The 21,389-nt window shown below is 39.2% G+C and overlaps 1 protein-coding gene across 1 annotated transcript in view; it reads right to left on the reverse strand.

Moving 5' to 3' along the window:
* Positions 1-21,389, reverse strand: part of Fat4 (FAT atypical cadherin 4) — a 152,936-nt gene that overhangs the window by 103,339 nt on the left and 28,208 nt on the right. The gene's annotated exons all lie outside the window — the stretch shown is intronic.

Here is a 21,389-nt window from a genome sequence, read left to right on the forward strand (position 1 = left end):
ATGTGAACTGTTTAGAAAAATGTCTGTCGAATACACATCCCTCGTTCTATCTAAGTTGTTTCAATTTCATTTGAAAGAATTATTATGGCCAGCTGAAGGTATGGAGAGCAGAGTGGTAGAATAAAATGTCATTTGGTGCATAAGAGCAGCTAAGAGGAAAAAGTCCTAGTCTGCCTGTATGCAAGGGCAATCCTGAAGTCTCCCTGACCAGTTTAATAAAATATTAATTTTCCACCTCCTTGTTCTGTATCCTAAATCCCTGAGGTGTCTCCCTTCCCTCTTTCCCCACGGCCAAGACTCTCGGACAAATGGCAGTGCTAACGGGCATAGCCCTCCTGGCTCCCTGCACTAGTCGATGCATCTTCTGGACACCAGTCCCACCACCCTCAAGCATGCAATAGTTCTGGTGAAAAGGAACAAGAACCCAGTAAAACTACTGGAACTAGAAATGGTGGCGTGAATAAGAAAGAACTCAGATCCAGGAGCAGTGGCGCATGCCTATAATCCTAATCCTAGCAACTCGGGAGGCTGAGACTGGAGGATGACGAGTTCAAAGCCAGCCTCAGCAATGGCGAGGCACCAGGAAACTCAGTGAGACCCTGTCTCTAAATAAAATAGGAAATAGTGCAGGGTGTGGCTCAGTGGGTGGAGTGCCTCTGAGTTCAACCCCAGTACCCCCAAAATATAAATAAAAGAAAGAAAGAACACAGAGAGAAAACTGACAAGACTAGACAATTGATTGACATGAAAACAGTAAGAAAGAGGGAGGGGTCCAGGGACAGAATCGAAGTCCTGAGCTTGCGGTGACCGTGTTTAATCCGTGGATGACATGTCTACACTCAAGGCTACTTGATGAATACTACACTCAGAGCCACAAAGCAAGACTGCTCTCTTGGCTCCAGAGCACATAACCATCTGCCTGCTGGGCGTTTCCACTGAGAGCCTCACAGCAACATGCACTCAACAGACCCAAGCCACCCTTGTCTCCTGGCATGGCACTCTTCCAATGCCCTGACTCGCCACCCACTTGACTGCTTAAGGCACAAACCTGGACACCATCTTTGTGCCCTCCGTCCTCCTCCCCACCTCTGTCCAATTGAGAAGCACCACTGCTACCAGCCCAAGGCCACGCGTGCACCTCCAACCTCGCTGCCAACCGTCTGCCAGAGCCATAGCTCAGTGCTGAACTGCCAAGGCCATGATGCCCCGGCCTCTACCTGGCCTTGGCTCTGTTTAGCTAGAAGGCTGCTGAGGACACAGACACGGTGAAGTGAATAGCTTGCTGAAAATGGCTTCTCAGCATAAGAAGTGACACTTGTGACTGACTTTAGAAGCTCCCTGCTCACATCCAGGTGGAATCTCCAGGGTCTTGTCTCACTTCTCTCCTCCCAGAGCCCACACACTGCTCTTTCTTCCTTGCCTTAGAGTGCACATTCCCCACCCCAGGGCATCTGCACGTACTTTTCTTTCTTCTTGGAACATGGCCTTCGGACCACTGAACTGTGTCTAATTAATGTTAAGTGAGCCTTCAGGTCACAACTTCGCATCACTTCCATAGTGATTCCTTTACACAGTCCAGTTTAGGTTCCAGCCCAGTGTTTTCTTAAAGTATTCTGTTTCTTCTTATCATACACTCATCATAACTTATTGAAATGCCTTTTACTAATTGGATATCTCAGTAGACAGTGTGTTTGTTTTGAGGGCTAAATTTCCAAGTAGAATTTCCAGTGCATGGCCAGACCACAAGGCCTAGGAGAGAGAGGAGTGAAGAGGGACTGAGGTAAACGTGCCACGTTGCAGGGCCATGAGGTGGTGGAGGGGGGAGGGCGAGGCAGAGGGAGTCCGGGGAGAGGGCTTTGACAAATCCTGCATCACATTTAGCCCAGGAGGGAAGACAGGGAAGGTGGTGGGGGCGGGGGGGGGGGGATGAACAAGAAGATTCAGAAAAGTAATCAAAGAAGAAGCAAGTTTTAAGAAAGGCTGGAAATAACAATGGTTTGTGCTCACTATATATCCCCGATCTCCAGAAAGAAGCCTAACACAGAGCAGATCCTAAATGAATATTCATCAAATTAATAGAAAGGGTTAAAGTCTTCCGGAAACTACCAACAGGAAATGTATAAATCAAATGTGACACCTTTCTGCTAACTAAATAGTCATGATGAAATAGCTAGTGAATATAAGTGAATATAGCCCAGCTCTCCACATTGTAAAAACAAACAGTGCTTTTTTCTTTCTTTCTTTCTTTCTTTTCCATTAGTCCTGGGAATTGAACTGGGGAGCTGAGGGTTGGGGAGTGGCAAGAGGGCTCCACCCCTGAGCAACATCTCCCTAACATTTATTTATTTATTTATTTATTTATTTGCTTTTTTGTTTATTTTTGTTTTGAGACAGAATCTTATTAAGTGCTGAGGCTGGCTTTGAACTTGTGATCCTCCTGCCTCAGCCTCCTGAGCCACTGGGATTACAGGCGTGTGCCAGCATGTCGGGTAAACATTTTGCTTTTTAATAAGCTATGTTTCTATAGAGGTGGAAAAATGAAAAGGAAAACAATTGAACTAGGTAAAGTGATGTGTTTACTCTATAACTGAAGTTTTTGTATCCCACTCCTAGTGTTTCACTGCAAAACAAGATTTACAGCTGAATATGAATACAGGGATGACAGGTGTGCGTGCCCATGTGCCTGTGAACGCTGATCAGTGGCCACGGTGACAGCTGATGGATGTGATGGAATCACAGAGAGAAGAAACCTCGTGGTCCTGCCAGGGTCATGAGTCTAGAGAGCAGCCCAGGGACCAGGAGGGGCCGGTGAGAGAGGACAGCCCAGCACTGCAGGGTGAATGGAAAGCTGCCAAGATCCCTCAGTGCGAAGGCTTGATCCAGATCTGCCCGTGGCCAGTCAGGGCAGGGACCGAAAGTCCCACTCAGGATGCGCAGGTCTACCTCCACAGTGCAGTCCTGACCTGAGCCCAAGTCCCGCCCAGTCCCTGCTGTCTGTGGAGTCTCCGCGCCTCATCCCCGTGGGCCCGGGATTGCACGTCAGAGAACAGAACCCCAGAGGAACAGAGGATCAGAGCATCCACGGCAGGGGAGAAAACGGGCGCTTTCCCGTGGCCCATCCTCCTCCCCAGAGCAATCCGGACTCTCCTTCTGAAGCCAACTCATGCCTAGGTGCCTCGCAAGGGGCCAGACAGGGCCATGCGTGTCAGAATCCGTGCCACCAACACAGGGGAGGACTTTTTCTCTTGTGGCTTTGAGGCTTTTAATAACCCACGGTTTGCAAATATCACGACTTTAAGATTCCCTGTGTCCTCGCCAGCCCTGTTGGCCAAGACAGTGTTCCTATCACTGTACGGTATCGGTCACTGTCCGCCCGTGAGCCTGAAGGTTTTGAGTATTTCTCCAGTGACTTCTCAGCATTACTGCCTGCTCTCCATCCCTGAAAACAAGACCCACGTTCCAGAGCCTCTCGAGGGCACCCCGGCCTGTGACTGACCACCTTGTCGACTGACCAGGCCCTTTCTCTGATGACCCTGCCCAGATTGACATGGTTTGATGGCTGTCCTCCCTTTACTTCCCCTGTCACACTGCTTCATGTGTGTGACCACTCTGTGTGCTCAAATCCCAAAGAACAGAGGCACCTTTGGACTCCCTGCAGTGCCTGTCACAGCACTGAGAGTGGAGATCTGAGCCGTATTCATTGTGGCTGATTGACTTGAACTTCACCCCAGGTGGGCAAAGGCAGCATTCAGCCATAATGTCATCACCAGCTGGATGCTGAATTTAGTGAAAAGGGATTGAAACCACACACATGAGTGAACTCACATCCCTAAATATTTGTCCCAGGATTTGCAAAATTCAGCAAAAACACGTTGTTATTTGTTTACAGTCTTGACTGTAGTAAATTAAAATTTGCATGCAGTGAATATGGGTATATTTACCCATTTACCCTTACACGCCTCACCCTGTAAGGCACTTTTTGCTTTGTGACTTCACTGGGAGGGACTGGAGTTAAAATGTGCCTGGACTCTCCCTTGGCAGACTGACCTGTCCTCCCAGGCCGTGGGCTCCATGAGGACAGTACCTGTGCACTGGGGTCCTTGGATGCAATAGGTTTGATGAAGCAGTTCATGAATCTTCTAAGTATGTGAGAAACAATGACTTCACCACGGGGTCACACGGAGGTGGTCATAATAAAGAATAGCTAATATGCAGCCTAGGTGCCAAGTTCCCTGCTCAGAATTTTATAGTCACCACCTAATTCTGCCCCCTCAGGAGCCTGTGAGGGGGACGTCGTCATCCGTATTTGGGAGATGAAGTGAGTTGGCCAGCTGAGGTCACAGAGTCAGTAACTGTGAATGTGCCACATGAACCCAGCTAAGACTCGGACACCTGAAGCGCTGAGGGAAGAGGGAGGGAGGTGGCAATTCCTGGGGCCCTGGGGAATTCCTGGGGCTGGAGTGGAGGCTACAAAGGGAGGACCATGGAGGAACGAGAGGTTTCAGAAGGTCAGACCTGATTAATAAAGCAGGTTAACAGAGAGGAACCAGAGGAAAGGTCTGGCAGGAGGGAGAGAGAGAGGGGCGACTTTAGGAATTTGGGGTTCTATGTTCCAAGGGAAAATCCATCTAGGGAATTTGAGTGTGTGGAACCCAGTGTGAGAGGCAAAAGGAGAGTCTGCAGAGGAAGATTTCAGGAGTGTGAACTTTGGAACTACTTCTCAGAGATCCATGCTGGGGCCTATGAGCAAAAGAAAGATAAACAGACAAGAACATAAAAACAACAAGAAGCAGCGTGCATTCGTATGTGCATGTACATGCATGTGCACAAAACACACCACACACACACACACACACACACACACACACACACACATACACACACCATTCATTCCCTGAGGGCTTGTATCACATAGTTATGTTTCAGTATGAATCTTAATCAAGTTTGATTTTCTTCTGACAGTTACTTTTCCCTGTTTCTGTGTTCTACTTAAAGATTCGGTCTTCTTTTATGAAAAGCCATTTTCATACCAACATGAAAGTTCATGTTTTCCATATAGAAGGAAAATTAGAAAACAATAGAATTGTAAGAAACAGTTTCATTGTTAGGACTGATAAATCGTACACTACCTGTCAGTCCATCTATGGAGTAGCAGAATGTCACAGGGAAATAGATCATTTGCATTTGGATATATAAGCAGCAGATCCTGTAAAAAAAGATTCCATTTAGCAAGGATGCATGACCCTGGTATTTTGCGGGGCCAAATTGATCTTTAACCAGCATTGCTAGCTTAGGTTTCTGTTCTGGATAACTCAGTTGCTGGGAAAATAACATTGTCTATCAGAGTCAAGGCTATTTAATAAATAACAGTAGAGGAGGATTTTTCACACTTGGGCTTAATGTCTTTGGGCAAATTATCTTCACCTGTGACTCACTTTCCTCATTCAGAAATCGGGAGAATAAAGAGTTTGCTTTCAGGACTGTGGGGGGGCAGTAAGTATGCTCCTCTGCTTTCAAGAGCAGAACCGAGGAGGTGCCAAGTGGATCTTGTGCTCCTGCTTCTATTATCCATGGGACATTTGGCTACTCACCCTGGTCACAAATTTCCTATGGACAAATCAGCACTCACGATAAGACTGATGCACAGCTGCTTCTGCCACGCAAAACAGGACAGAGTGCTTCAGGAATTTTTATTACCAAAGACGTTTGTTTGGTTTGCGGTGTGGGAATGCAAGTTCTGGAGAAAGTGACTGCACAGGACCTTCCCTCCCACCTCTCTTTGCCCTCCTTCTTCTTGTGAATCGTGACTCCTCAAGCCCATGACCCCACACCCAATCCTCACCAAGGACAGAAAATGTGGACATAGATGGTAATACAAACTCACCAATCTCACTGTTCAACAGGCAATTTGTCTATAATAACAAGTCTCAACTGTTTAAAAATAGAGTTAAAATTAAGCATAATTTTCTTTAAAAATTGGCTAGTATTAGTCAATTGAAGTTTCATTTCTTTTTTTTTTCCCTAAATACACACTTGTAATAATAGGCTTTTTCCCTCCTGCTAGCTGACTTAAAAGAATTTTGGTTGCATTTAGTATTTAGAGGTTAAGTGAGTACAAAGACACTAATACTAAAGGGACAGAGGAAGCCACCTGCAGCTGCCTGCAGCAGCCAGCAAGCCCTTCCACAGGGAGGGGAAGGCAGGGCACCTCAGGAGCCCAAGGGGCACTGCGCAGATGTGTCCCTCACTGCAGGGCACAAGAGCGTCCCAGGCAAGCAAGAAGCCCCTAGGAGGCAGCCTGAGCCCTGTGTGAAAACCCCTGATTCAACCCAGCTGCGGGGCGCCTGGCTTACGCTTCACTTGTTACACTTAAATCTTTGCCGCAATAATGAGATGAAATATTTTGTTTCTCTTTGGTGAAAGGAATAAAATCTGTAAAATGAGCAGTTAAAATAACATCTCGCATGTCTGTGTGAAAGCCTCATGTTTGCAAATACAGCTGAAATGGTACATGTATCTCATTTAGATAGATGCTAGTGGACATACTGGTAAAATAATTATTATTAAAATTTCTTCTATCCCTTCATTTTGTCATTATTATTTAAAGGGTCAAAGCTATGTAATGTCTGCATTAAGATACCAATCTGTACCAGCTCTTATTCCATAAGACTCTTTGCTCTGTAGAAATCTGTGTCAACTTAAGTGAACAAATGACAATTTTCTTATGGATCAAGAAAATGTACATCTGCTTAAATTCACCATCTATAATAGCTTTTTCAGACACATTTATTCTCTAGAAACAAATTTGGCATTTGACTCTGATCTCTTGTGACCCGTGAGATGGTCTTAATGCTTCCTTTTGTTTAAGGTTCTCAGAAACACGGACTTAATTAGAGCCGAGCATGGGGTGATTGATTTCATTCATGCAAAACTTGCTCTATATTGTACTGTGCATAATGTTATATGGCACATTCACTTTTATTTTGTGCATTTATAATTGCTATATGTTTTGTATGAAAAGAGGTAATTTGAGCTGTTGAAGGAGCTATGGTGATATTATAAAATAGAACAGCAGACAGTCACACCGTCAAGGAATGTCATTTTCACATTTTTAAACTCATGAGTGTTCAACATTGAACTACTAGAGTTTTAGTGCCATGTCCCATGATCTATTTTATAGTATATATATCTATTGATATATTGACATCTATATCTATTATTATAATACTATGTTATATATTTATTATATGATATACATTGATATGGATATGATATCTACTGACATGCTTATCTACATAACACTCATCAGATATTCATTGTATTAGACTCAATTATATCTTGTAACTCAATATATCTTGCTCATATATTTGGTCACGTCACATGTATTACAAAGTCACTTTGTAAGATAACTTTTTCATAGGACACTCAGAAATACACAAATATGGCTCTTGACCCACAAATCACAAAACAGGAACAACAATACTTAGATCTACTTGTGGAGCAGAGTATTCTTACTACAATAGTCTTCTGCATGTGTACAAGACTTCTTTGTATATTCCTGCAGCTAGGCGGGAAATAAAAACTCTTTGGATTGTTTAAGTAAATACCAAGCTGTTACATATTAGTTCAAGTAACTGTATGAGATAAATATTGATTCAGACATGTAATAAATCTATGAAGATGACTTCTCCGTGCTTACTTTGAAGAGAAATTCTCCAGTGGGGCAAGGATGTCATTTCCTTGATGGCAGATGCGGTTTTAAGACATGTCAAGGAGGCAGCATGTCTAGCTTAGGCACCTCTGCTCTTCTCCAGCTGAGGAATGCAAGCCAGGGTGTACTATTATTGTTAGACTACAAAGATGAGACCACCCCAGTGGCTTGTGTGAACACTGTCACAGCTGCTTCTCTTCCCTTTGAAATCGTCCAGGGTGATGCATGAAGAAGGGGCTGCTTTTATCAGCCTCCCACTCAGGGTCTGTTCAGCCCACTGAGGAGAATACTTGTGATACACTGCTGACAGCAAACAAAACACGGCCCACACAGCGGGGCTGCTGCTCGAGGACGTTATTATGCCAATCAAGGCCTGCAGCTGTGATGGGGAGCATCCGCTGACTCCACAGGCTTGCCACAAGGACCTGTGCTTCATTTATCAGTGTTCACAGATCTCCATTGTCCCTGAGCAAGGGGAGCCCCTAAAAACCCCTGGATCACCAGTGCTGACATGCATACATGGATAGATGGATGGATAGATAGACAGATAGATAGGCAGACAGACAGACAGGATGAATAAATATATGTATATATTCCTTTCCACAAAGCACCCCTTTGCTCCCATTAGATTGAATCTAATGATTAGCAGAGGGAAAAAAGTTTGAGCTGCCAACTCTACATCACCAGTAACACATTAAGATGAATTTTACTTGTAGCATTAACAGCATATTGCAATACATAAATTATACTTTTCATCTTTACAAAACCTTAAATGCAATTTTTTTTTCCATCCACAGATAAGAAAATGAAATTCATGAAAATTAAGTAGCTTGATGGAGAGCATAAAGCCAGGAAAACGATCTGAGATTTAAACTAAGTTTGTAATTTTTTTTCCATCATATTACCACAACTCTAGGATCACATTTTCTGTTATTTATTATTGTGACTGCATTTGGAATCATATTTGGAATGCATTCCGTAAGAAGGATCAGAAGAACTCTCCCTTTTGTTAAAATATATAGTATATCTATTTCCTGAGGGACCCTCCAAATTTTCTGTTATGACTATTCAACTCTAAAAGACATCTTAGAAATAATTCAATTTTTTTGTAAAGAAGTAAATATTTTAGCATTATAGAAAGTTAATAAGTGCATTCATAAATTATTTACTTGGAAATGAATATTTCTTTAAAAAATGCCCTTAATATTCTTATACATAATCAATACATGAGGTTCTATAAAAACTCAATGGACTAAAAATACATGTAGTTGGTGACATGCAGCAAATCATCAGGGAAAAGTGAAGTGCGTCAAATATTAATAAGCAGAGGCTACAGTAAATTAATTATATGCATATCTAAATGAAAAGAAAATGTGGATCATAAGCAAAGCTACCATAATGTAAATGTACAAAGCTAAACTATTAGGATTTCCTCCCACACTCCTAAACTTTGGAGAGTCTCAGGCACCATTCTGGGTGCACCTGGTGCACACCTCTCCTGGGATGCAGTCCTGGCTCCGGGCTCTGCTCAAGAGAAGCACTCAGCTTCTAGATTCACTTTCCCTCTTAGCCAACAGCTCCAACCAGCTCCTTCTTTAAACTCATTTTGGCTTCTTAACTGTGCTCCTCTTTGCCAACCTTTTCCTCTTTCTAAAATTTCCATGCAGATTTTCCTATTGGATTTGGGGTTCAACATCATTTCCCAAGCTGCAGTTTGTGACCTTTCAAACCAAGTTGAATTTCTTTCCCCGGAGAGGTTTGCCGGGCCTGAGAAGGGTGACTCCATCACTGTCAAGTTGGCCTGGGACTCTCCTTTGTTAGCTCCTCCTCACTGTAACTACACTTTAAATAAGAAAAAGGAGTAGTAATTGGCCTGCATTCTATCACCAAAGAAATGATTGCAATTCACTTCTAGGCAAACCATGAGAAGAGTCTGCCTGTGGAGTTGTCCAGGTTGACTCTATCGCCCTTTGCTCTGAAGCATCTTAGATATTCCTTTCTGCATTTGAATCAAATGCATATCCACGTGCAAATCAATCCTGTGTTTAACATTGCAAATAAAAATGCTCACTATTAACAAATCCCTCATAATAAAAATTTTCCATCTGATTAGAGAAAAATTGACAATTAATTTTTCCATTTATTATCTATGAAAATCTGTGGCAAAATCTTATATAACCACCTTGGTAATATGGATTATTCTTAGCTGAAACATAATTTCCCACCTTTATCACTGAAACATAGACAAGGACTTTGATTTCCTTTAAAATAGCATACTTTCACTGTTTACATTTAATCTTATAAGTTATACTCATTTGCAAAAGATTTTTTAATAAGAACACAGATCTGTATCTGCCTCTGAGGATTAAAATCGAATTTAGTCTGAAGAACAGATGATTGATTATAAAAGTTTCTGAGATCTTCGGGTCAATTCTATAATGATGGCTTTGCAAATTCCATACTAGAGTTCAAGTAAAGCATATTTTACATAGTCTTCATTTGGAATTTTTCAGTAACTAAGTATTTTATTCTAAATAGCAAAACATTACCAATGTTCATTTTTAATATGGTAAAGATGTGTGTCGGTCATATTTTAGAATGAACAGACCTTCTTTATTATTCAACAGGAGAGCACTGAGACTTTCCACAATCATGACAAATGTTACAGGACTCCTTTATTCTAAAGAAAAATATTAATTCTCATTTTTCAATATACTATCAAGGCTTAAACCCATCTAACAGATTGACAAAGGATAGAAAATATCTTATGAAGAGGACTTGCCTTAAGCCATAAGTATCTTTCTTCTGGGTCAATTTCAATTTGGATCACAATTTTTAACTAGGGAGAAAATAGAGAATATTTAATCTGCATCATGTTCCTGAACAATACAAAGATGAAAAGTCAGGAGTGGACTCGCAGGCAATGAATAGTCTCTTTGTTTGTGATGCAGTAATATTTTGGTGAAACGTCTATAGACTATCATCAGTAAAGGCTGGATGGTTTTCATTTTCAAGTTATTCTAAAACTGCTTGAATAAAAATGCTGTTCTGATAGAATGCCAAACTTCTATAGAACTGAATAAGTTCCAGTTTGGTTCATGTAGACTCTTTACTGGTAGTTAAGTATGTACCCTTTGAGTTCTTCCAAAATGTGCATCCTTCTGAAATTTCAGAAGGATTTGAAAATATCTTCAAATTAGAGTGAAGTCATATTTTAACATTACCATACAGAAAATGACTAACTCTGAATTAAAAACATACTCATAGGGCATGTTATGTGTAAGACACTCTGCTGGGGACAGGGCAATATGGAAATTAATCATTTTTGTAATCCCCACCACTGCATCCAAGAGAGTTTAATATAGTCTTATGGCCAAGAAAATTGATTCTGGCTTTTTCCCTTCAATGCCCAGGTTGCAATGTGTTGGAGCAGCACAGAAAAGTCCCAGTGCTATTTCAGAGAGCTATTTCAGATGTGCTGGCCCTACAAAGGAGAGGTCAGGTTGTACTCAAAGGAAAGTGCCCCTGCTATTGGTTGTCTATATGTGGAAGTGAGGTGAAGAACTACTCTCTGATGTTAGGAAGGCTGGAATCCCATTTTTGAAACATTTTTACTATAATGTACTTGAAAATGCTGATAGGCTTAAAAAGTAACAGTGGACAAAGAACTCTCAGTCAAGCACTGGAGATGTATTCCCCGAATCCGTTGGCACCCACATGCTGTGGGTTTCAGACAAAATGCTTTGTGGTCACCTATTCTGTCCAGGCATGTTTAGTCATAAACAATGAGCTATGGCTTTAAAAACAAGGTTAGATGGAAGAAATCATTTAAAACAGTTAAACTTGGAGCTGCGCTGGCTGCAGTGGTGAAGAGAGCAAAAGTATGAGTGGCCATGTTTCCCCTGACCCTGGAGTCCTCTTTCGCTCTAGGTGAAATCACCGCTTACGGGATCCAAAATGCTTCCAGAATGTTTTAGTTGCCCTTCAGATAATCACTTAGGTACAGTCACTTCAAGAACAGAAACTCAATGCGTGACAGTCTTTATAATTACCACCCTGAATGTTATACAATTCACAAAAAGTAAAGCAACCTCGGTGTGCAACAATCTAAATACCTCTATTAAAAAAGCATTCACTGGAATAGGAGCAATGTTATAATAAAGCTAAAAGCTTAGCATGTATGTTTGCATGTCAAAATGCCACTGCGTTTCTCTTTCTGAAATGACATGAATTGCTGCATTAACTTGTGCCTAAAGTAGAGTACCCTTCAAAACCAAGCTTTTCCTGAGCTGCAAATGTCCAGAATTTTATAACAAATGGGAGAATTCTGAATAACTCAGAAGAATCATTCTTAGGATAAAGAATATTTCAAGGTAGGAAGAATTCTTTAGATATTGGTCATAGGCAGATGGGCATACAGATAAATAGTTCTGACTTTCTTGGACAAAGTTTGAAAGGATGTAGCAAAATTGTGTCTGTCGTTCATTAGGTATTTATTTCCTAACTTCTGTAAACATGACCAAGTTATCATCTGAAGTAGCTGGAAATCTTGGGTTAAGAATAAAACTCTTGCACATAAAATGAAATTGAGTTTATTCTGGTGAAAGAGAGAAGTGTAAAGATTCACAGTATTGCAGACAGGCTGATACAAATAAAGTGATTTGGCAAAAGTCAGCTCTTAACGAAACTACAGAGAAAACAAAAGAAAATGTGTAGCACTCTTCGTGGTTTCTCAAAAACAGGAAACAGTTTGCCAATATATTTATGCCTAATACTTCTAGAACTGTAAACCTGAACACAGAAGTTCACAGTGACAAAAATCTACCTGAAAATGAAATTCAAGACACTTTTAAAGTAGCCACAATGTTCTGGATGGTTCTAGCGTTTCATCTGCACATTTTAATTCCAAATTAGTGGCATCAAATTTATGTTTCTATATATTTCATTCCAAAAAATAGACACTCATATGATACATTCTTTTTGAATGCAAGTTCATTAAACAAAGAGGAAGAAAAACAGAATTTTTAAAACCCAAACTAAGGTTTACTGCAACTGAAACAATGAATCACGCCATAGGACCATTAAGTGTGGGACCTGGTTGGCTGCCTAGTGATGGGAGGCTGTAGTCTGGAATCTTCTACTGAGCAACCTGAGTGAACACCCTCATGCCTCTGTTCCAATAATAATAATAAATGCAGGTTCCTTCACTCCAGATTACCAGAATGGGAAAGATGATCAACCACCCTGCCTCAGGGACCAGGAATTCTCCTCCAAAGTTAATGGGCCATCTGACCGGCAAAGATGCATAGACACCTCCAAAGCCTCTCTGCTTCCTGCCTGTCCCTGGTAACATTAGTGGCTTACTGCAGGGCCCCAGGAGGCAGGACTTTCAAGGAAACCAGCAGGAGCTCTGCAAACTTGCTCTGTTTTCCTGTGGATGACAGCCAGTACCCATTTCTCCCAACATGCAGGGATCCAAGCTTCCTGGAGGCCAGCTCTGGGGACAAAGGTGCTTCTCCAAAGCTTGTTATAGATAGGAACATTCGGACTGAATGAGAAACACAGTCAACAAAAGCAAAAACTACCAACTCAGAACAGGCGATACAACACACACTTCCTTCCTGGCCTTTCAGGCTTTACAAAGACCAAACTGGATTCTTTCTGTTGTACACAAGAAGCGAAGTCATTGAAACTGCTTTTTTTTTTTTTTTTTTTTTTGTGAATCCGTATTATAGAACAGGACTTCTAAAGGTCATCTAAATGAAGTTTTGATTTTTGTACTTGGAAAATGAAGATAAAATAACACCAACCCAAGATCTATGGTTTTTTCGTGTTCTTTAATTGACATGACCCAAGCACCAAAAAAGCTTCAAATCTCTCATCTTGTTGGGAAAAAGAAAGAAACCCTGACTGTGACCAAAGATAAACACAACCCAGCTACTTCTGCATTCAGTTGGCTCTAAAGTGAGTGAACTGTTGGAATCAAAATGTCCCGGTCCCTTTGTGTTCCTGCAAAAAGCTGCCCTTCTCAAGAAAAATCGCTATAAATTATTCACTTGTTATATCAAATGTACATTTTTATTGAGCATCAAGTAATCAGGCTCCATTGGATACAAATTTATGAAACTCAACTTTGAAAACTGAAATAATGTATCCTCCTATGAAAATCCGACAACAGCTATAAAATAAATTTAACATAGTCAAGTACTTGTAAATTCAATATTGGTGTCTAAAACTTCACATTGAATTTGGGACCCACATTGAATTTGGAACCCAATAGAAGCACTTTGAATTGTGTTAAATTAGTTTTTAATTGGTTTTTATTGTCTTTAATCTTTGTAAAACTTAATGTTATTTTTTTTAATTTCTGAAATAAGCCTTTGTTCATTTTGATGGAATTTGAATCTAGTTTATATAATGACATGAATGTCAAGCAAAATGACATTATTCTAAATGATTCATTATTAAATTCCAAATTGTACTGCTAGAATATGTTAAATACACACACACACTCACAAGCAAGGCATATATTACATGAATTATTCTTGTGCTAAGTGCCTGCTTAAGTTACCATATGGGAATGAACTCTAACTTTAAAATGCAAGAATTTAAGATCCAGAGGTTCATTAGATTCAATATCCCCTCTCTGGATGCACAGAGCCATTTTGGAAGGTAATGAAAGCCATTCACAAACTAATGTAAAACCCTTAAACTTGAACTTGCAACTCATTTCATTTTGTGATACTGGTATAAATTTTACTCATAACATGTTAATATAGAATAAGGCATATTATATTACTTTTCCTAAATGTATTCTTTTCTACTCATTATTTTTAACATACTTGGAAATTCACAAGCCATGCCATTTCAGTTTAACTTATGTTATTTTATGAAGTTTAGTGAAGGTGGCTTTTATAATTTCATCCTTAGAATTAAGAGTCCAAATTTTTATATTTGTTTTATAATCTTTTACCCCCCAAATAATTTATATTCCCTTTTTAGAATCCTTATTAATTGTAGCAACCAAACCATATGCACCATTTTCAAGGCTTAGACTATTTATATCCTATATGACCATTTATTTAATTTCTAAATTTTGTTTTGATTTTTGGAAAATAACTGCTATGTTCAAGGTATTTTTATATATAATTCCTAGATTACTCTGTATTCTTTAGCATCATAAAATATTCCTTTAATTTTCTCTTAGATGTATTAACATTCATATAAATTCTGCTATACTTAATTTCATAATAAACTCAGCACACTCTTATAGGATAAAAATGCCTGCTTTAATCACAAGTGATATACAGCATTATCAACATGGCTGAGATCATCTACACCAATCACACACATAGCTCCATGGCTGAATGTGAGATTATTGGTACTATTCACCAGGATCATTACTTTATATATTGAAGAAATAAAAAGTGGTCCTCCCAGTGTGCAATCCTGGTTAAGAATAAGACTTTTACATTAATTTTCTCCCACCCCAATCACGTGGCGTGGGTACATTTTCTGTCAGTCATCACCGATTGTCCTCTGAGTGGGGCGATGGGCTTGGTCCAGGGGATGCAGTGGGAGGCAGGACCAGGGGATCCATGCAGGACCTTTCTGAAGTGCACACTAGAGGTAAAGTGCTCCACAGATACTGCAGATGTGGACACTTTCTACTTTCTTGCCATGTTTCCTAGACTTTGAAGTTGTATATTAATTGGGCCATTTAATATATCAAAGGATAAAGTCCAATTTATGTGATCAGCACCTCTTTTCTTATGTATGTTATTTATTTGCAATATAAAAATTGTTAATTAGGTCTTTGTATATTAACTAATCAGAACAGAAAGTAACAAAATAGAGTAGATATTATCATCATTATTTTGTGGATAAAGAAACTGCAGATTCATCAACATTTAGGAAATTCCTCATCATCATGGAGCTATGTCAGGGAATGAGCCATGTTTGAAACTTGGCCTCTCTGATTTCAAGACCCACGATCTGATCTTTATAGCCCTTGTGGTGACATAATTCTTAAACCTTGTGGTGTCATAATTCTTCACAACTCTCGACAAACCACACAGTTGATGGAGGGTTATTCAGCCTCAGTATGATTATCATGATAAAATTGCTAACTCTTAAGAATGAAAAAATCCAATTAAAATGACTAAGTAAATTGATTATATATCTAAACCCGAACCTCAATTAATTTTCAGTCATATAACCCACAGGTACAATTATGAAGTCTTGAACCTTTTCAAAAACATACTAAAAACATCTCAGAATTTTAAGAATCACATTAATTTTTGTATGATAAATCATTGACTCTCAATGGAAATACAACAAAGCAAATATTCTTATGAATTATAATTTAATAAATTATTATTAATAATACTTTTACAAGATTTCTGTTTGTACTTTAGATACATAATATTTAACTTATATATCACATATATATATTCAAACATATAAATTAATATTTCTTTTCTGAATAGATGATTTTGGTTTAGTGTCAGCAGACATATATTCAAATGTCCAGTTGAAGTGTTCTACAAATGATTTTCCTATTGGAAGTACTATTGATACTCATTTCTAAAAAGAGCTACAAATGTTACTATATTGATTTTTCTTTCTTCTCTTATCTTTCATTGTATCATTTTTTATTAATACCATTACTGGTTGGCCTTTCTACCTAGATGTCTATATCTTTCTCCATACAATATTAATCTAAGTATAGTACTGAAGTATACATATATGATATATTATGTATATTATAATATATATAGTCTACATCATCTCATGAGTGATAATATGTACCTGTGGTTGATATTCATTAATTAAAGGTATACAAACCCAAATTAAAGAATGTCTTCTTATCAGCTATCCTCATCAGATGTCACACGAGGAAAACTTAATAATACAGACTTTGGTACTCTTCATAAGAAAATGATAAAAGCTTAAGGTGATGGGCATGCTAATTACCTGATTTGATCATTACCCAATGGATACATGAATCAAACTTTGCATCATACCTCATAAATATGTACAAATATCGTGTTGATCAAAAAGTGAAATTAATTTTTTAAAAATTCAAAGAAGGCTTTTGTTCTTTTATCAGTTTTCAGAAGCCTGCCAAATTAAAAATAAATATTCATTTTCATCTTTACCCCAAATGCTCTATTACTCATTAAAAATGCAACAAAGCTTTACATTCATTGTCTCTGGGTTCTCCTTTACCTTGTCATGATTTATTGATGTTCTCACTCATTAAACACAAGTATCTATTCATTCCCTGGTGAACATATTGATATAGTTGGCTTCAGATTCTGCTTGTACCATGACTGTCAAGTTTCCCTAAAACTAATCCATAGAAAATATCCGTGGATTAACTAAATTGACATAAAAGAAACAAATGCCTCCTAAATTCAAAAGGGCAGTAACTGAATGCTGATCCAGGCTTTCTCAGATGATCGAGTGCATCATACAGCTATCCAAGCTTATTAGGATTTAGAAACGCAAAAAAATGAGCAAGGCTACTCATTCAATTGGTTTGGGAAAGTGACCCCATAAATTAATATTCTTATACAAGCCTTGACCAGCACAGAGCCTACCTCTGAGGCTCAAGCTTTTTTAAAGCATTTGCAGTTCATTCCTCCCAACTGATTCCTTTCAAGTAGCATAAATGCCAGTCACTGAATTATATCTTAAAGGTTTGCCTTGCTGCCCTCACTTAGAGAAAGGGGACACTTTCCTGAAGCACCAGAGAGGCGCAGCCAGTCAGCCTCAAGACACAGGACCACTGTTCCTATTCACAGCTTTGTTTTAAGTCCCCTTGTGTTTCCTCAACAAACCATGGACAATGGTGCTTCACGTCCCCTCCCAAGCCCAGCTGTCAATACCAGGTTGCTTAGCCCGGAATATGCGAGCAGGCTGGAGCCAGGCTTCCCATGAAAATTAAGTCAAAGACTTGCTCCTTGGCTTCTTGTGAACCAAAAGACAACCATAATTTTTCATCCTTTCCATTCTCACGTGTTGCAGAAGTTCACTCGAGTCTCAACGCAACCAAAAATGCATTAATTTTTCCAAAGTGGGTGCACCATGCTTGATTGAGTTACAGCCCACACGGTGCGTACCCTTCCTTTAATTTATCCAAAAACAACAAAAATAAAATAAAATAAAAGGTCTACCTCTAATTTTCCATTCAGTAGTTTGAATTACCTTATTATCTAATCACGTGGAAGAAAATGAGGTTTTTATTGTCATTAGCTTGTTGAGAAAAAATAGTAGAGTCATCAAAGTTTTTATCAGCCAAATTTTTATTCTTAAAAACCCAAGTTTAGACGAGTGACAACTTCTCTTTTTCCTACCGCTGACTGCACCACAACTTGAAAAACACAAAAGAAGAAAAACATTCTGCCACTTTTATTTTAATCCCTCACATTTTGCAGTTGGTGTTGAAGTCAGATACACAAAATTACCCAGGGCTTTCCAAGATTTGCATTTAAAAGATTGCATACAAGCTTCAATACAGGTTGCTCTGCTGTGACCATAGAAACATCAGAAAAGTTAGAAAATTCAGTCCACTGAACTTCAAATGACTTTATTAAAGTGTCACTAATCAGAGTTAAAAGACACAGAGTTTTAGTGTTTGAGCTTACAAAGTGAATAACTCTCAAAGTCTAATGACCTACTAAACGAATTACTTATTTTTTTTTTTTTAAGCTGGGGGTGGGGAGGACTTGTTGAAAGCAAATTAAATAAGAAAACCTTCATTGCCTTCTCCAAAAGATTGATCTCATACAGATAAGAACAGCTCGACTGAACTGTGACACTGAATAGGGTGCTCTCTGGCTGGGCAGCTGGGAAAAAAAATCTACCTGATTAAGATTTAAAGCCTTAATATGCATAGATTTGCTTAAATTGTACACAATGGGTCATTTTAAAGATAAAGCTGTAACTCCACTTACAGAAAATATGTTGTTACATAAACTATAACCCTTCAAAACTCTAAGTGCACTCCAATTGAAATAGAAGCCAGAAATAAATTCCAACATGTAAATGTGAATCATAGTGCGCGAGAGAACAGTGTTGAGGAGGAGGAAAGATCTTTGAGTGCTACTAAAACTAATGATAAATATTAGCTGGGTTTGAACAGTAATAACAGCAACAGCAACAGAAACCCAGGAAAAATTAAAGAAAATAATGTACATGATCATCACTCCTCCTGTCTCTTCTAGGGTTCTTAAGAAGCCCTTAGACATTTCTTGGACCTTAAGCAGAAGTTAAGGAGGGAAGAGGCCAGGGGAGCACACGTGGGTGTCATTTCAAATAGAGAATCCCCAGATGAAAACCCGAGACTGCAGACTTGGCACCTTAGCCCTTCAATACTTTTCTTTATCAGAAAATATTTTCTCTTTTTTGCTCCAATGCAAAAAAAAAAAAAAAAAAAGACATTGCAGTAATTAAGCAGGAAAATAATCTGCTTCGTTCACTGTTTCCTCTGAGAGGTGCCTGGACATTGACTCAGTTTACCAGTTTCAGAAACTTGCTGGCCCCCCATGCAGAGCAAAGTGTGAGCTACAGGAATTCCCATAAAGAAAGGCCTTTATTTTATTAGCCATTCACAGTATGACCTAAATACACTTGTATCTTTTAAAGGTAAAAGAAACAAATAATTTGGAAGTCACAACTAAAACAGAACCAAAAATTTTTTTTTTCACTTATACATTGTGCTTCCTGGTAATTATTCTTTTAGCCTTTACAGATCATTGTCATGTGCCAGGCACAGAGGTCACACAGGTGGGGCTTACGGTTGGAAACCTAAGTAACTACAATTGAATGTGGAATTGCATTTGTGTGAAAACAATTTTATGGGAGTAAGGAAATAAAACCAATCAATGCTACCTGGGGGGGCAACTGAGGAATGGTTTTCATGAGCGCTCTGCCCTCAACAGTGCAGGAGGAGAAGGAAGGTAATAATGTCCACCAGAGTGGACGCCCAAAGCTGCAGGAGCAGTAGGCATTCCAGAGCTGGAGACCAGTGCTTGGGGAATGCTCTAGAATCTTCTGGTCAAGGAAAGTTTTGACACTAATGGATGATCTCCACCTCATTAAGTTCACAAGGAGAAACGAATCAAAATGGCAGCAGGCTCCTTGCCTTCCTGTGCCCAAGCTGTTCCTGTGATTGCTTTAGCAAAGTGGACAATTTATTTAATAAAATTGACTCTGAGTTTTCTTCAAGCAAGTTGGGAGATCCATTTACCCCAGGAAAAGGGAAGAAAGAATGTTATATAGAACCTTTATGATGCAGATAATCCGACTCAAAATCCACACACAATTCCTTTTGGATGTACTGTCAACTGTCAACGTTTACAGCACTTTTCAATATTGATCAGGAATGCTTTTACTGGAATACCTGGACGAGCACAGATTCCCACAATTAAAAAAAAAAAGTAATTTACCTTGCAAGAAAATCTCCCCTAATATGTTATTCCTGCTCACTTCGTCCTACTTATATAATAAACCATATCTTTATCAATCCATCTCTTACAATGGGATATGACACTAAGATCAGATCGATTCCTGTTTGTTTGGTCCTCATGTTACATTGTCCTGGTTTGAATTTACCTTTGAAAATGTCTCATGCTCTCTCTCTTTCCATGCAATTCGTATCCTTCCAAGGTTCAGCCTCTCCTGGGAAGCCTTTCAGATTAGCATACCTAACAATATGCCGCTTGTATATTCTTATGCAAGTTTTGCTCTATTTGTCTCCAACTATTCCTTCTCACATTTTCACTCAGAGCAGGGTGGATGTCAGTGTTTAACTATATACTTGAGCAGTGGATTTTTATAGGAGATAGTCAATACTCAGATTTTAAAATATGTCCAAAAGTCTAAGATATAATGACTAAGACCACTACTTATAGTATATTAATTAATGAAATTAAAGTTTCTCCAAACTGAGTCGTTTTTGCTTTTGTTTTTTTCTTTTTGTCAAATGGGATTGTCAATTACATAAAAATTCCTGTCTATTTTTAGGCTCAAACTTGACCATTCAGTGGATGCTAAAACTCACAGAAGGTGAGGTGGGAGGTGCCTGGGGTCCTGGTGCTGTGGGCTCCAGCCCCAAGAACCAGAGCTGCTTAATTCATCATCGTTTTTAAGCCGGTGCAGATGTAGCTCAGAATGACTGGGATAAAACACTAATTGCTTCCGAAAATCTTGTTTGCTCTGACCGGACGAGAGCAGACTGTCATTGTGCCCAAGAGCAGATGCAGAGAATGGAAAGACCTATCTCGGTTTGCATGGGGAAGCAGGGGCCTCCTTAGGAAAGCCACGGCGACTTTTCAAACACCCAGAGTATGATTTAAAAGTGCAAATTGAGGGATTACTTAAAGTCAGCATTGCATCTACATAAAATTACATGAGGTTTGGTCAGAACAGTAATTAACACACCTATAAAGAGATATTGGCCAGTAGAGTTCATTATTCCCCAATCTGAGTTCAAAATTATATAGCATTGATTTATTTATTTCAAAAAATTTATTTTAAAAAATTGAACACAGGTGGAATATTTCTCTGTTTAAAAATTCTGACTTAATAGAACAACTACAAAATGAAAATGACAACAAAAAGGAATGAACCAAAACTCTACCAGGGGCACTGAATGTCTCATTTAATATAC

The sequence above is a fragment of the Callospermophilus lateralis genome, chromosome 8 (assembly GCF_048772815.1).
Source record: "Callospermophilus lateralis isolate mCalLat2 chromosome 8, mCalLat2.hap1, whole genome shotgun sequence".
NCBI classification, from domain to species: Eukaryota; Metazoa; Chordata; class Mammalia; order Rodentia; family Sciuridae; genus Callospermophilus; species Callospermophilus lateralis.